Source organism: Mesocricetus auratus, unplaced genomic scaffold (genome assembly GCF_017639785.1).
Source record: "Mesocricetus auratus isolate SY011 unplaced genomic scaffold, BCM_Maur_2.0 Super-Scaffold_100676, whole genome shotgun sequence".
NCBI classification, from domain to species: Eukaryota; Metazoa; Chordata; class Mammalia; order Rodentia; family Cricetidae; genus Mesocricetus; species Mesocricetus auratus.
Genome location: NW_024429266.1, coordinates 151,357,918 through 151,375,116, shown reverse-complemented (window position 1 = coordinate 151,375,116; position 17,199 = coordinate 151,357,918). Strand labels below are relative to the sequence as shown.

Sequence of the window (17,199 nt, the reverse complement as noted above, 5' to 3'; positions counted from 1 at the left end):
TTTTGGTTTGTTTTCCCTAGTGAAAGGACACTAAACATTCCATTTCTTCATTGTCCTCCATTTCATTCTTAGTCCAAAGACCATAAAAACTCTAGGCCCAGAGGACTAGTATCCTAGATCACTAATTCCCTCCTGAGGCTGGACCAGAGGCATCAAAGCCTTCCTAGCCCTCTCCCAAGCCCTGTCCAAGCTGCTCTGGTCTCCTCAGAGGGCTCATATGCAGAGAGTCTCTCCTCCAGGTGCCAATGTTCAAGCCCAGGATCCCCGGGTTCCTGTGGCTCTCCTGAGAACTGTCTCTAGATCTGGCAAATGATGCTCAGAATCTCCAAGCTTTGTAGTACTAGTTTGTCTATAACTCACTATGGAGACCAGGTTGGTCTCAGACTCACATAGATCTGCCTGCCCCTGCCTCCTGAGTGCTAGGACTAAATGCGTGCACTGCCACCACATTCTGCTACTTCTAACTCTTTGAGGAGTCTCCACACTTATTTCCACAGTGTGCACCAGTTTGTAGTCTCTCAGAGACCAAGTGTTCCCTTTCCCCACAACCACAGTACACCTCACCTCAAGGATAAACATCGCCTTAGGGTAAAAGGATATAAGAAGATATTCCAAGCAAATTAAACAAAGATATATTCTAGTATCTGAAAAAATAGATTTCATCAAGCCAAAACTAATCAGGACAGGGAAGGACAATACTTACACTAAAGAAAAAAACCAGTCAACAGAACATTACAATCCTAAACATATATACACCAAACACATGGGCAATCAATTTGATAAAAGGGACACTACTAGATCTTAAACCACACATTGGCTTCAACACAATGATAGTAGTGATGTTGACACCCAACTCTCACCAATGGGCTGGTCATTTCCCCATCCCCAAAGCAAACAAAAACAAGCAACAGAAGAGCAAGTGTGGAGTTAAGTAGCATCATAAATCACGGATGCATCATAGCTGCAGAAACTTCCACAAAATACAAAAAGCAAGTCTCCACAAATATAGGAAAATGGAAGTCACATTCTGCCTTGTATTTGACAAAAACAGAATAAAACTGGATATCAAGAGACACAGAAAGTACACAAACTCGTGGAACCTAAGAAGACAGTACTTAATGATAAATGGGCCGAGAGTGAAGTAAAAGAAGGAAATGACAAAATTCCTAGAATTGAATTAAAATGAAAATACAGCCATATCAGGATCTGTGAGATACAATGAAAATAGTACTAAAAGGAAGGAGTATGGCACTTAGTGCCTAATCAAAGAAACAAAGAAACAAACAAAATGAGATCTCTCCAATTAATAATGATTCACCTGAAAATAAGAACAAACACCCCCCCAAACAAAACCAAACCAAATAAAAAACCAAGAATAAACAAGTTAGACAGGAAGAGCTAACCAAATAAGAGCTGAAATTAATGAAATAGAAGCAGCAATACAAAGCTCAATGAAACAAAAAATTGGTTCTTTGAAAAGATTAACAAGATTGACCAAACTTTAGTCAAATTCACTAGAGGAGGAGGACTGGAGAGACAGCTCAGCAATTGCTGCTGTTAGAGTCCTGGTTCAGTCCCCAAGATCACATAGTGGCTCACAACCATTTATAATTCCACTTCTAGGAAATCCAATAGCTTCTCCTGGCCTCCATAAGCACCAGGAAACTCGCATGGTGCACAGGCATACATGAAGATGAAGTGTCCATACCCATAAAATAAAAACTCTATTTCACCAAACTTAAAATCGAAAAGGAATGGATATATTTCTAATCTATTTGACTTAATGAAGAGAAATCAAGATGAAATAAAATGCAAACAGACTCATAACATCTAGTAAGACAGAAGCTGTGATTAAAAAATCTCCCAGCCCCCCCCAAAAATTGTCGGAGTCAGGGGTATTTAGTGTAGAATTCTACTAGACAGTTAAAGAGCAGCTAACACCAGTATTCCTCAAATTATTCCATAAAATAGAAAATGAAGGAACATCTCCAAATACTTTTTACAAATCTAGTAGTAACCTGATTTCAAAATAAAAAATCCAACAAAAAATTACAGGCCAATACCTTTGATGAATATGGATGCAAAAATTCTCAATAAAATACTTGCAAACTAAATGCAAGAACACATCACAAAGATTATCTACCATGACCAAGTTGTCTTCATACCAAAGATGCAGGGATTGTTCAACATAACATAAATCAATAAATTAAACTCATAACATAATTTGACTTACAGACAGAAACCAAGATCATCTCATCAGATGCCAAAAAGGCCTTCAGCAAAATGCAACATCCCTTCACAATAAAAGTCCATAGGAATCTAGGGATACAGAGGATGCATCTCAGAGTCTACATCTTGGAGAAAAAAAAAAACAAAAAAATTTACATTAAAATCAGAAACAAGACAAAGAATGATGTTCATTATGCCCCCTCCTGGTCAATACAGGACTTGAAGTCTTTACTAAAGCAGAAAGATAAGGGAAAGAAGTCAAGCGGATACAAATATGAGAAAAAGTCAAAATATCCTCATGTGAAAATATGATCCTATAAATAACTTGAATTCCTTTTTTATTTTTTAATTTTTTGATAAACTAGTATTTATTAAATTCTAAAGTTTTTTTAATCAAAAAGGAAAATGCAGACTAAGAGAAACGTCCAAGTACAAGGACAAGGCAGCAGACCCTATGGAAAGGAACACCATGAAGCATGTCACAGATTGTGGGACAACTTAGCAGCTGCTGCGGTAATTTCTATCTTAGACCAACTATGAAGTAGTTGTTAGTCATCTAGTTTTAAACCCCAAATTCACATCTGTTTTCCACATTAAGTTTCCTGCTCATGATGATATCATATATCTCACAGGTGCCAAATTTTAGTAGTGATTGTATACCAATCCATGCAGAAAAATAAGGTAGTGCAAGAGTCAGAGGAGATCCATTAATGCACAGATACACACTGGCCAAAAGAACTAAAGACTTAAAAAAATACACTAGAAAGTGAACAGATGTCAAGAAAGCTGTGTTATTATGAACAACTTTCAAATATCAACACCCCAATTCTTTACATTTAATAAATTAGACATTTTAATTTCAGGTCTGTCCTTCCCATATCCCTTCCCAACCCAACTCCCACAATGCACTACTAAGGATGAGTATAATGTTATGTGGGCAGAAATTTACAGGTATCCATTTAACCCCTGAGTGTGGCATGTGTGGCATTGAATACGTTTGCTTAAACCTCTGGACTGGGCACTGTCCATCAGGTCTTCTCCACCTGACATCGACACTCATGGTTCCAGCCCCTGCTGCTGATCGGTCTGATCGGTCAGCTGCTGTCTGGTTTGCATTTGAAACCAAAAGTCTCTGCTGGGCCAAGAAGTGCTGTGCAACCACCACAGGGACATCCTCACTGTCACTGCTGGCATCCGATTCAGTTTCTTCAACAGACGTGTCTGGTACTCTGCCAGAAGATGGTGGTGATTCCCAGTCTTCTTCTCCTTCGCCTCTGTGACTCCTTTCAGCTATGCTGTCTCCACTGAGTTGTAAATGAGCAAAAGAGTCTTCCAGAGAAGTGCCTGCGTCGGGGGACGGTGTTACAGGGCTGGTTAGCTGACTGTTGACAGATGTGAGGGGCCTTGAGGAAGGCACTGGAAGCTGAACAGAAGCTCTGCTTTGTGCTGATACACGGTCCACACCTTTGGCAGAGCTCTCTCCTGCTAAATTTTACAGTATTTGTGCTGCAGTTCAGCCTAAGTCCAGCTACTCTCTTCTTTGGTATATCTATTATATCTCGCTTAATCTTCCTGCTAAGTGTTCATTTCTCCTATACTGAACCATGTTTTCAAGATCAGCAACATACAGAAACCCAAACATTTACAATTCCGTGTCCTTTTTGCCTTTGGAAAAAGCATCTTCCAGCTCCCGACTAGTGCGCTCATCATACTGCCAACACCCGTTTCTTCCTTCATAATACCACGCATATTCACCATTTCCTCTGCTTGCCCCCTTAAGTTCTTCTGGCCACAACAGGGTTGGCTTGTCAAGGAAGTCCTCAGGAATCCCTTGTCGACAAAGAACACACCACGTCCCAAGCCATGAAGCGCCTTTTACACACAGATAACAGAAAACATGCTTACAGGGCAGACTGACTGTATGAACACACGTCTGCAGACAAATGGCACATGCGGGAATGTTAGACAAGGTGCAGCACTTATTGAGTGATGAATTTCACCACAGCCAGCCTGTCATTATGGCTAGTCTGGCTAGCCAACCTGCTCTGGGGATGCTGTTTCTGCCTTCCACGTGCTGAAACTGCAAGCTGTCTTGCCCGCCTCATATTCATATGGGTGCCAAGGATCTGAACTATGGTCCTTACATTTGTACAGCGAACACCTTATGAGCTGAGCACCACAGACACCAGGGAGCACAAAGGAGGAATTGATCACATTTCTATCACAGATCCCAGAGGCACGTGTCACAAAAATAAAACATCTTCTTTTCTCTTCCGCTTCGGAGCCCACAGTGGACAGGGATGCTCGTGGTCCTAACTTGAATTCTTTATAATTTCACTTGACACTTTAATAAAATGATTCAACAAAATTTGCAGAAATTCTGTAATATCCACTTAGTAGGACAGGAGCACTGAATTGTTGGATCAGACAAGTGCTTGGCCTAGCATGGCCTGCACAATTCTAAGATGGCCTGGGGTCAGTCAGTTTCCTGTGCTTGCTTGAGTACCCACCTGCTGCCCTGGCTCCCGGTGTTGAGTCAGTGCCGTCAGAGGATTGCAAAATGGATTGAGGTTACCCAGAGATCATTATGAGGGCCAGGACTGTCCGCAGGGACATTCTGCAGATGGGAAAGACTGGTCAGAGCTGAGAGGACGACCCAAGTTATGATGTGAGGACCCAGGATTCTCCAAAGCCCAGGCTGTCTCAGCTGTTGACCGTTCCATGACACCTGCCCTGTGCCTTCTTTCTGGAAGGAGCTCCCAAGGAGGCTGGTGTGTGAGGGAGGCCGGGTTCGCAGGTGGGCTTGGTTGACTGAAGAGACAGAGCAGTAGCGACTGGGCTGAGCTATGCTCCATGTGATTCTAACTGCTCCCAGCAACACCGTGCAAAAGAGGCGGGCAAGAGATTCCAAGATGGAACATCTGAAGGATGAGTGAGTGGGTGCAGGCAGTAAAAGAACAGAAGAGATGGCCGGGGCTAGACCAGTGAGCCTGGCTATGAGGTGGGGTTAGGCGAGGGACTTACCTGAAGTAGTAGTAGTTTTCAAGGGATGAACAGGAAAAAAAGAATGGGTACAGGTAGGATGGGAGGGTCTGGGGAAAAGCGGGCCTAAGAGGTGGGGGAGAAGGGATTGGCAGAGCTAATGGGTAGGAAAAGGAAAGGATGGACTGGAAGAAGGCTTGGAGAAGCCAGTAGAACCCAGATAAAGAATAGACCGGGCGAAGTGTTGGGCGGGGCCCATGGGTGGAGTAACAAGAGGTGAACGGATCTGGGAAGATGGACAAGTGGGGTGGGTGGGGTCAGTTTGTTGTGGCTGCAAGCGCTTCCTGTGGGAGGGTCGGAGGCTTAGCCTCCAAAGGGCACCTGGCTGACCAACCTCTTGTCTGCTCAGAGGAGCTGAGGAACCCGAAGGGAAAAGTGCAGGGAACTTTGCAGTCGAAGCCACACAGTCCCCGGAAGTAGCAGCTGGGACGGGCAAGCGTGCATAAGTTACAGGATCATCTGAGAGAAGCAGCTGGGACTGGGGACGGCGGCGCTGACGTCACGCGGTCATCTGGAGAGAACCCTGGAACCCGCGGCTGACAGTATTGAGGGGAGTAGCAGGACCGCCTGAGTTGATGTCACAGGCGCCTCTCTCCCACAACCTAGGCCTCGTGGACTGGACTGCATCTTCTCTCTATGTCGTTTCCACCCCAGGTGACTCTTGCGAGAGGGCACAGTCTGGTCTAACCCAAGAATCCCAGGGTGACAAGACTGGGGCTCAGGCCCCATCAGAAGTCAGGTTGTTTCCAGGTTGCAGTTACTCTACAAGTCACCGGCCACTTAACTGCCAGAAACGCATGGATCTGATGGAGATTCCATCAGGAGCTGGCCTCCCCTTCTTCCCTATTGCACCTCCCCATTCCTTTCTCTAAATTTCCAGAGCACTTAGGTATTCATCCTCCCTGTTGATTCCTTCTTTAAACTGCCGGCCTCCCATGTGACACTAGGTGGCGCCAGAATGTGCGAACTTAAGGCTTTTTCTAAGGTTTCCTTGCACGTTGGCTCGCTGGTCCACTGCGCTGGTTACAGGAAACTTTAGAAAGCCCTTTATAATTTTATAAGCAGCCTATACTTATAGTGCAACTATCAGTGAATGCTGTGTGGAATTAATTTTCCAGATATGACAGCTGAGGAATCATCAAGGAATCCAGTTCCCCAGCATGCTTCAGTGCTCCAGAGCCAACCACAGTTTGGCTCAGAAGTCAGGCGAGGGTCTGAATTTGCTTCTTCTGGCTTTCCTATGGCTATTATTGCTGAGATGTTTGGGGAATTCTCCTAAGGTGCAAGGTGTTTCTTTTCTTCCTATGACTCTTATTTTTATAATCATTGTAACAATTCAGTCAGTATTTCTCCACCAAAACTCCTTTCTACCCAAGTTACTAATAGGAAAAATCAGATACTCTGTTCTTGCTATTATCAAAATTTCTTATAAGTCAAACGTGTCAAGTTTCATTTTTCCACATTCTTAGTTATATTCTTCCTAGGGTTTGTGTGTGTGTGTGTGTGTGTGTGTGTGTGTGTGTGTGTGTGTGTGTGTGTAATCTCCCTGCTTCACCAACTAGGAAAGAATGCCCATCATTGCCAGATGGGAAGGCATGGTGGTGGGAGCACCAGGCTAGCCCATCACATGGTGGTTGGAGCACCAGGCTAGCTTGTCACATTACATCAAATGTCTGGGAGCAGAGAGAGTGAATGTATACGTGCTTGCTCTCAGCTGCTGTCTACTCTGTTGGGCAGATCAGGGTCCCTTTCCAGAGGATGGTGACAGGGAAGGGCTCTCCTAGCTCATCAAAGTAAACTCCCACAGACAGGCACACAGGTCAACCTTATCTAGACAGTCCCTCATTGTGACCCAATCCTACATGATTTTAGAGTGTATCACGCTGACAAAACTCACCTCCACTCTTTGTCAACGTGGCATAAAAACACGCCAATTCTACCACTTTCCCCCAAATGTTCATGTTTATCTCATAATGTAAAATATACTCCCACTTTAAAAGTCCACATAGTCTTCAATATTTCAATACTTTAAAGGTCCAAGGTCACTTAACTTTGAGCTCCTATGAAATTAAAAACAAGTTATGTATGTCCAACATAAAATGGCACAGAGTAAGCATTGTTATTTCAAAATAGCATATTCAGGGCATAAAGGAATACCCTGCCAACTAAAGTGCAGCAGCACCAAATCCTACAGCTCCATCTCGAGCATCTGAAACTCACAATGCAGTAGGCTGGGCTTGAAAGCTTGGGTAGCCCTACTCTTCCATCCTGACACCTGCAGTACACAGACTTCTGTTCTTAATCTGGGTCCAGACCACTCCTGCAGCTGTCCTTGGCATATGACCTGCCATTGTTAGTATTTTGGGGTCTCTGCTGTAGCTTCAGGTTACCCTTCACAGCTTCACACACTAGCCTCACAGGAACTCTCCAAAGGAACTCTGACTCTAAAACACAGTGCCTGGCTGTTAGCTGTTCTTTATGACCCCAATTTACCCCTCAATCTTTGTTGCATCTTTCATGTCTCCAAAACCAGTAATGTGGGTGATGCTTACGTTGTTGCTGAGTATTGATGCGAGCTCACAATATAGCCTGACACCCTTGGGTAACAGGTTTTGTGTGCTGACTCTGAGGAAGCTTGCCTATAGTCCCAGTGTAGCACAGCAGATTTCTCTGTAGTGTTGTTGATTTCTCTATTACAGCTGGCTTTTCAGCACGAACCTCAACACCACCCTGCCTTGAAAATTCCTCTGCCAAGCAAATCAATCCATCATATCTCAATTTTGTTTGTCCTAGGCTCTCAGGATACAGGCAAGATGAAGCCACATTCTTAGCTAAAATATACAAAGTAGCCTCATTTCAGTTTCCATCATTCCTTGTTCCTTTCTGAAACCTCAGGAGCTGGGCCTCCACTGTCCATGTTCTCTCAGCATTGTTCTCTTCCAGGCCCCAACTAGAACAGTCCATTAGGTTCTGCTTACAGCATTCAGTGGTTTTATTTTCTGCCTCAGAGTTTCAAACCCTTCTCTTCCCCACAGCCACACAATAGGTTTATCACAGCCAAGACCACACTCCTAGTGCTGGTTTCTGCCTTCGCCTCTCTTCTGGTGCTGTGATAAAATACTCTGGCACTGGAAGCTGAAGTGAGAGAGCATTTCATTTGTTTTTTCTTTTGTGATTTATAGTTTCAGAGAAGACATGACCCATCATGGCAGAAAAGACATAGCATCAGGAGTGTTAAGCCAGCCTGTGACATTGCATCAGCAATTTGGCAGCAGAGAAAGAAAGAATGCACACGTGTGTTCTCTTGGCTCACTTCCCCTGTTTATGTCCTTTGGGATCCCCTGCACAGGGCATGACACCACCTACAGTGGAGGGTTTTCCTAACTCAATTAACACAATCCATGTAAACCCCTACAGACATGCCCACAGGCAACGCGAGTGGAGAGGTCCTTCACCGAGACTGTCCAGACGATTCAAACCATCCATCAGCTGGTATATAGAAATGGTACTGGTTTCTGTCTGTTAACTTTGTACCCTGTTACTTTTCTGAAAGCACTGAGCAGATCTAAGAATTTCTGGAAGAAGTTTTGGAATTTTGGGGGTGGGGGGTGGTAAGGGGGTCTGGGAAGGGGGAGAGGGAGAGGAGCTGGGATTGCCATGCATAACAAGCTTGTCTCTAATTTAAATTTAAAAAAATTAAAAAAGAATAGAATTTCTTATGTGAATTGAAAGAAAAGAAACACGTGATCATCCCATTAGATAATGAAAAAGTCTTAGACAAAATCTAACACTGCTTCATGATAAAGGTCTTGGAGAGATCATGGAATCGAAGGAACATACCTAAACATAATGAAGGCAATATATAGCAAGTCAACAGCCAACATCAAACTAAATGGAGAGAAACTCAAAGTGATCTCACTAAAATCAGGAATAAGACAAGGCTGTCCACTCTCACCATATGTATTCAATATAGTACTCAAAGTTCTAGCTAGAGCAATAAGACAACAAAAAGAAATCAAGGGGATACAAACTGGAGGTGAAGAAGTCAAGCTTTCACTATTTGTAAATGATATGATAATATATATAAGTGACTCCCCAAATTCATACAACTAATATATGCCTTCAGTAATATGTCAGGGTACAAGAGTAACTCAAAAAATCAGTAGCCCTCCTATGTACAAATGATAAAGGGGCTGAGAAAGAAATCAGAGAAACAACAACCTTTACAATAGCCACAAATAACATAGAATATCTTGGGGTAACGCTAACCACATAAGAGAAAGACCTGTATGACAAGAACTTTAGGTCTCCAAAGAAAAAAATTGAAGACAATATCAGAAAGTGGAAAGATCTCCCATGCTCTTGGATAGGTAGGATCAACATAGTAAAAATGGCAATCCTACCAAAAGCAATCTACAGATTCAATGCAATCCCCATTAAAATCCCAACACAATTATTCACAGACCTCACAAAAACAATACTTGAATTTATACAAAAAAAACAAAGAACCTAGAATAGTCGAAACAATCCTGTAAAATAAAGGAACTTCCACAGGCATCATCATGCCTGACTTCAAGCTCTACTATAGAGCTATAGTAATGAAAGCAGCTTGGTATTGGCATAAAAACAGACATGTGGATCAATGGAATTGAATTGAAGACTCTGATATTAATCCACACACCTATGAACACCTGATTTTTGACAAGCCAAAATTGTACAGTGGAAAAAGGAAAATATCTTCAACAAGGGGTGCCAGGATACTTAATGTTGACAGAAAAATGCAAATAGATGCATATCTATTCTCATGCACAAAACTCAAGTACAAACAGATCAAAGATCTCAACATAGATCCAGCTACACTGAACCTGACAGAAGAGAAAATAGGAAGCAGCCTTGAGTGAATTGGCACAAAAGACCACTTTCTAAATATAACACCAGTAGCACAGACACTAAGAGCAACAATCAACAAAGGGGACCTCCTGAAACTGAGAAGCTTCTGTAAGGCAAAGGACACAGCCAACAAGACAAAATGGAAGTCTACAGAATGGGAAGAGATCTTCACCACATCTAAGAGAGGGCTGATCTCCAAAACCCAAAACATATAAAGAACTCAAGGAACAAGACATAAAAATACAAAATAATCCAATTAAAAATGAGGTAAAAATCTAAACAGAGAATTCTAAACAGAAGAATCTCAAACGGCCAAAAGACATTTAAGGAATTTCTCAACATCCTAAGCCATCATGGAAATGCAAGTCAAAATGACTCTGAGATACCATCTTACACCCATCAGAATGGCTAAGATTAAAAACACTGAACACAGCTTATGCTGGAGAGAATGTGGAGTAAGGGTAACACTCCTCCATTGCTGGTGGGAGTGCAAACTTGTACAGCCATTTTGGAAATTAATAAGGTGGTTTCTCAGAAAACTGGGAATCAGTCTACCTCACGACCCAACAATGCCACTCTTGGGCATATACACAAAGGATGTACAATAATACCACAAGGACATTTGCTCAACTATATTCATAGCAGCATTATTTTTAATGAGACAAATCATTCATGATGTATGAAACGTCTTCAAGTGTTCTTGAATACTTCCTGCCAGTATTTTATTGAGAACTCTTGTAACCATGCTTATCAGAAAAATTTGTAGTTTTGTTCTTGCTTTTGTTGTATCTTTGTCTTGTTTTGATGTCACTGTGATGCTGTAGAATGCGTCTGGTGGCGTCCTCTCCTTTTCTGTGGTGTGGAAGAGTTTGAGAAGCATTGCTGTTGGCTCTTCTTAAATACTGGGTAAATTCAACAGCAAATTAATCTGCTCACAGTCTTTTCTATATGGAGGAGTACTACCGTTCCAATCCCATTGCTTGTGGGTATTTTTAAGTTGTTTCTATTAATTTTGATAGTTTGTCTGTGTTTAGAAATTTCTCTGTTCTGCTAGATTTTCCAGATTTGAAAATATAGCTTTAAAAGTATTCCCTAAGGGTCCCCTGGATTTCATTGTAATTTGTTGTAACACCCTTTTTCATTTCTAATTTTATTAATCCCAATCATCTCTTTTTTTTTAGTTAGGTTAGGTAAGGGTTTATCAATTTTGCAAAGAACTTCTTAAAATGTATATGGGAGTTTTGCCTGAATTTATGTCTGTGCACCACATGTATGTAGTATCTGGAGAGGCCAGAAGAGGGTATTGAATTCCCTGAGACTGGAGTTCTAGATAAGGTCATGTGCTACTATGTGGGTGCTGAGAACTGAACACAGGTCCTCTTCAATAGCAACCAGTGTTCTTAATTGCTGAGCTATCCTTCCTGACCCAAAGACCTAACTCTGTATTGTCCCTATATATTGCTCTTTTAATCTGCATTTCTTTAATTGGTGCCCGAGTCTTCATCATATTCTGCCATCTGCTGTCTTGGGTATGACTTATTCTGAGACTTTGGGGGAGGTGCATCATTGTATTGCTTATTTATGATCTCTCTGCTTATTTAAGGTAAGTACTTAAAGTCATGAAGTTTCTTTGTAGAGTTACTTTGGTTGTACTTCAAATGTTCTGGTAAGTTTTGCTTTATTTCCAATGATTCTAGGAATTTCAAAGTTACTCCCTGGTGTCTTTCATGGCCCACTCTACACTTAGGGTATATCGTTCAGCTTCCAAGTACTTGTGTAGTTTCTGTGGCTAGAGACTCCTATTTTTATTCCACTATGATCCCATAACATATGCGAGATTATTTCATCTTCTTTGTTCTTTTTCAAGGTGATCATTGCTGTCAAGACTGTGACCTATTTTAAGAAAGGATCATGTGCTGCTGAAATGTACTTGTATTCTGTATCTCTTGGAATGTTTCCTGTACATTAAGTCCATTTAATCTCTGATGTAGTTCAACTCTAAAGTTCCTTGATTGATTTTATTTTAGATGATCTACCTAAATATGAGTGGGTATTGAAGCCCCCCCAACTATGGTTATATCAGGATCTAATTACCTTCAGGGCTCATTATGAAACTGGGAGTTCTAACATTCATTGCTACACTTTTTACAATTGTTATGTTTTCCTGGTGAATCAGTCACCATGTTAATATTAAATGGCTTCTTCATCTCTTCTAATTTTGAAGTCTACTTTATCAGATACCAGAATGGCTTCACCAGCTTGTTTTCCTCTTCTTGCTTAATAAATTGACTTCTATTATTTGACTCTCATGCTGTGGATGTTTGCCAGTCAAGATTTATCTCTATATTTGTATATGGCATGTGTGTGGGGGGAGAGGATATGCCACATTAGTGCAGGAGCCTATAGAGGTCAGAAGTGGTGGGTGGATCCCCTGGACCTGGAGTTACAGGCATCTGAGAATCACAAGATGTGGGTGCTGACAACCAAAGTAGAAATCTTCTGTAAAAGTAGCAAGTCCTCTTAATGACTGAGCCATTTCTTTAGCCCAAGTCTTTGTCAGTTAAATGTATTCCTTGGAGACAACAGATACTTGTATCTCGGCGGGATTTGTGTGTGTGTGTGTGTGTGTGTGTGTGTGTGTGTGTGTGTGTGTGTGTGTGTCTGTGAAAGCCTTCTGGCTGCCTTAGGTGTTATCCTCTGGAAAACTGTTAACCTCCTTTGAAATGGGATCTTCTTTGGGCTGGAGCTCACCAATTTGTTTAAATTGGCTGTCTAGAAGCCTTCGGGATTGATTTATTGGTTGATTGATTTCAACAGAATCTCAGTCTGTAAACTGGCTGTTCTGGAATTCACTATGTAGTCCATATGATGGCTTTGCACCTATAAATGATCTTCCCATCTCAGCCTCCTAAGTGCTGAGATCATAGGCATGAACTACCATGTCCGCATTACACCAGTTTTCCTGTTGAGAAATGAACTCTGGGACTTCTCTTGAGTTCATCTTGCAAGCAGCACTCTGGTCTTGGTGTTTAGGGATTGAGAACTGGGTAGTACTAGCCATTTTTTCTATAGTGCATCTCATTGAATAGAGGTAGGTAATGTGTGAAGGCACATTGCCTTCAAAAGTTTGATGCATACATATCTAAACGATTCCGATATTTATCAATTTATATCTTTATTAAGATAAGCATGATTTCATACTCATATCTCAGGTGATAGCTCAATATAATTGGGGTTTTAAACGTGCTTTGTTGTTTGTTTCTCCACTCTACAGCAGTACGAGTCTCCATGTTCTTTTTGCCGCCACTGTCTGTCTATTTTTCAACCGTGGTGGAAACTTTAGAGCATTAACTCCTACCTCTGTAAGAAACTAATTGGCTGCTGAGAATCTGTTGATATGAAGTCTCACAGCTTATGTTAACTATAGATTTATAATTTCAGGAAAAACATAATTATTAGTGGTTCTTATATCTGTTTCTTTTTAAATATTAAAACCTCGATAATCACACTTTGTAACATAAAATAATGTGTTTTAAAAATATATAGTCTTGTCCCCATGTTCCCATCAAATGCAGAATAGTCCATCTCACCTTGAGATTTCTTGACTGCACCTCCTTTGATCATCCCACTACCCCTGCCCCGACCCTCTCATCACTCATCGTTTGTCTGCCCTATAATGCTCCTCTTAAAGAGCATTACATGAGTGAACAAACCACGGTCTTTGCTGTCTGTATTCTTTCACTTGGAGCATGTAAGATGCACTCTGCTTTGTGGGCATTCAATGTTGACTGCATCTGCCTGTGCGTTCAGGGGCTGGATCATTGTTGTTCCTCACACTTGACAGTGACTGGAGAGTGCTCCTGGCAACATTCCCATATGGAGGGGGCAGTGTGGGCACATGATTTCAGAGAGTTTGGGTGCAGCCTAGACCATCTGTTTATTTATTAGTTAGTCATAGGTGTCATTTTAGACATTAATTCTAATAATAGTTAATTTGTTACCCAGGTATACTGGCACAAGCCTGTAATCTGGCTACACAGGAAGTCTGATACCAGTCTGGGCTATTTGAAACACTATCTAAAAACAGACAAACAAGTGAGCAAACCAACAGCCAAGATCTTGCTGGTGAGAGCACACTGTTTATATGGAGCTGCACAGTGTCCCTCACCTTTGACCTTATCATTTCTACAGAAAACATCACTTGTAGTTGACATTCTATTTGCATAGTCAGCCAGCTCCCAAATAAAAACACAGAGACTTATTATTAACCATGAATGTTTGACCTTAGCTTAGGCTTGCCCCAATAGCTCTTTTAACTTAATTTAACCTGTTTCTATTCATCTACATTTTACCTCAGGACGTTTTACATTTCTTTTGTTCTATATATCCCACTTTCCTGCTTCCTCTGTGTCTGACTAGCTGGCCCCTGTCATCTTGCTGTCTTCTCTTTTTGTTTCTCCCCCAGCCTAAATTCCTCCTCTTGCTTACTCTCGCTGCCTGGATGTTCTGCCTATACCTCCTACCTTATTATTGACCATTCAGCTTTTTATTATATCAATCAGGTGTCTTAGGCAGGCAAGGTAAAACAGCAACACATCGTTACTACACATCCCACTGTCACTGGGATTGTAGGTTGACACTCCCCTGATCCATATTTAAAATCCATATATGAGTGAGTACATAACATGTTTGTCTTTTTGTGTCTGGGTTACCTCACTCAGGATGGTTTCCTCTAGTGCCATCCATTTGCCTGCAAATTTCAAGATTCCATTGTTTTTCTCCACTGAGTAGTACTCTATTGTGTAAATGTACCACATTTTCCATATCCACTCCTCAGTTGAGGGACATCTAGGTTGCTTCCAGGTTCTGGCTATTACATATAATGCTGCTATGAACATAGTGGAACAGACATCCTTGTTGTATGAATGTGCATCTTTTCCGTATATGCCTAAGAGTGGAATTGCTGGGTCTTATGGTAGAATGATTCCCATTTTCCTGAGGAATCTCCATACTGATTTCCAAAGTGGCTGTACAAGTTGGCACTCCCACCAGCAGTGTAGGAGTGTTCCCCTTTCTCCACATCCTCTCCAGCACAAACTGTCATTGGTGTTTTTGATTTTATCCATTCTGACAGGAGTAAGATGATATCTCAGAATTGCTTTTATTTGCATTTCCTGGATGGCTAGGGATGTTGAGCACTTTCTCAACTGTCTCTCAGCCATTTTATTCTCCTCTATTGAGAATTCTCTATCTAGTTCAGTCCCCCACTTTTTAATTGGATCCATTGGTGTTTTGGAGACTTGCTTCTTGTGTTCTTGTAAATTTTGGAGATCAGCCCTCTGTCAGATGTGGGGTTAGTGAATATCTTTTCCTAATCTGTGGGGTGCCTTTTTGTCTTGCTGACTGCGTCCTTTGCCTTACAGAAGCTTCTCAGTTTCAGGAGGTCCCATTTATTAATTGTTAATCTCAGTGTTTGTGCTACTGTGCTTTGTTCAGGAAGTTGTCTCCTGTACCAATTCGTTCAAGGGTATCTCCCAATTTCTCTTCTAAGAGGTTCAGTGTGGCTGGATTTATGTTGAGGTCTTTGATCCATTTGGACTTAAGTTTTGTGCATGGCGATAGACATGGATCTATCTGCAGTCTTCTACATGCCAATATCCAGTTATGCCAGAACCATTTGTTGAAGATGCTATCTTCTTTTTTCCATTGTATAATTTTAGCTTGTAAATAGGCTATATCTGGAATCCCAGGGATCCTCCTATCTCTTTGTCCTTTGTTATGGGTATATATGCATGACAAACTTCTTTGTGTAAGCTGGGGTATTGCACTCTGGTCATTGCTTTTGCATAGCAAGTCTTCTTACTCACAGACTATCTTCTGAGCCTATAAATGTGGAGTTTTGACCCAACAGAAAACCCTTCACTCAGAAGGCATGGTACTAGAGCCCTGAGGCAGGACTAGTCTTCTATGACTGAGCCACACAGCATGGTATGAACTGAATCCTCTAGGAGAAAGTATTGGCCACACAACATGTTAATGGTGATTCATCGTTCTGAGCTAATACAGTCTCATCTGGAGGACACTTACCCATCACTGAATAACCAAATGGTCACTATCCTCTCACACATGGACCTTTAAAGGCCAATTATATCCTTTTCAGTGCTGATGAGCACAAGGGACTGACTGTGGCATAGCTATGGCTCATAAGAATCTGGATCAAGTAGAATATTGGATCATCTTTGAACAAACGCCTTGAGAATGACATAAAGCTGTCCAGGATGGATGTCAGCAGGATGGTCCGGGTGGCCGTTTGCTCTGGAGATGCTTTTGGAGAAAGGCTGGTGCTGTGAAGATGCTGGACCCGCTTCTTGTGCCTGCACAGAAGGGTCAGCATGTACCCGCTGGAGAGGACCATGACACCTATAAGGAATGCTTCCCTGAAGATGAACAATGTGGGCATTATGTGTTTCATGGGGAAACTGAGTTGAAGAAGAGAGCAGGATTCATTAATATACAGTAGGTGGTCTGAAGTCACATTAGGGGTGATAACCATGGAGATGAAAAGGTAACTGGAAATGGATGAGCAGACAGAACAAAGGACAAAAAGGGACCATAAGTTGTGACATGGGGATAATTTTTTTGAACTTTGCTAAACAGGAGTGTCTGGGGCTGAGGGTGATAGCCTATAAGGCACTCAGCAAGCAGGTGGCACAAGCAGAGAAACCCCTCAAAAATCTGTATAAGAAGATAAGAGATTTACATGTGGTATTATCCCATCCGTGGTAAACATGAATATATCTGTAGCTATGAAGCTCACAGCCAGCAGCATCAGTAGTGGATTACAGCCAAGAAGCCAATGGGCATGTCAGTGAGTCTGGATTTGTGCTCACTACTGAGCATGAGGACATGGAAGAGGAGAGGACACTGTTGCCTGAGATCCCAATGCTTATCTCAGAGAAGAAAGTGTTTCTAATGTTAGTGTTAGTGTACAGCTTGTTGTTCTGATTCATCTTATGAGGTCAAGGAGCACAAAACAAA

At 41.8% G+C, this 17,199-nt stretch overlaps 1 pseudogene; it reads right to left on the bottom strand.

Annotated features, from left to right (window-relative positions):
* Nucleotides 1-2,420: 2,420 nt before the first annotated feature.
* Nucleotides 2,421-16,576, bottom strand: LOC101838851 (annotated as a pseudogene).
* Nucleotides 16,577-17,199: the final 623 nt, after the last annotated feature.